Raw genomic sequence first — 741 nt, 5'->3', positions numbered from 1 at the left:
GTACCCCGGCCCTTCGCAACCGGAGCCGCGGCGCACGCGTCTCCACGCAGCGCCCGGCTGGAAATGTCAGCTGGAGCTTCGCGCACCTCTTCACCGTCGTGTGTTTGCATAAAATGGGGGAGAAAACCCCCAGCAAGACCCGGGTTGCAAAGCAGGAGGGAGGGATGCTCTCAGTAATCACGGGGCAGTGGGAGAAAAATCGATTTGCTACTAAATTTAGCCTCAAATATCAAGTTTAAAAATAAACTTCCTGGAAACTTGCTGGTTTGAAGATTTTTTTCTAAAGGCCCAGAACCTGCCAGCGTGCTGCCTGCGCCATCAGGCCAGCGCAGCTTGGACACCGGCCGGGTATTTCACAGGACGCTCAAGCCATAGGGGAAAGCGTTATTAAACACCCTATAAATCGAGGGAGCCCCCAGCCTGGATGGCGGGGGCTGGACCTTTGCCTGTTTGAGACCCCAGCCCCATTGGGGACGCCCTCGTCTGACTAAACACCAAATCCTTTTAACACCTGACAAAACCTTTGGGCTGCAGACAGGGAGAATTTCTGGCAGGGAACGGCGTCGTCTGCCGCTTCATGCGGTAGAGCCCTGATTTGTGCCGATTATTGATGCTTCTTGGCCAAGACGGCTAAAGCAGGCATTAATATTTCATCAGGAGAAAAACGCAAGACAAATTTGCTTTGCACATCCTTTATTAAAAACCCAGCCGGGCTGCCCTCCCTCCCCCAGCCCTTTGCCT

Source organism: Pygoscelis adeliae, unplaced genomic scaffold (genome assembly GCF_000699105.1).
Source record: "Pygoscelis adeliae isolate BGI_AS28 unplaced genomic scaffold, ASM69910v1 Scaffold1340, whole genome shotgun sequence".
Lineage (NCBI taxonomy): Eukaryota > Metazoa > Chordata > Aves > Sphenisciformes > Spheniscidae > Pygoscelis > Pygoscelis adeliae.
Note: the sequence above shows the minus strand (reverse complement) of the source record.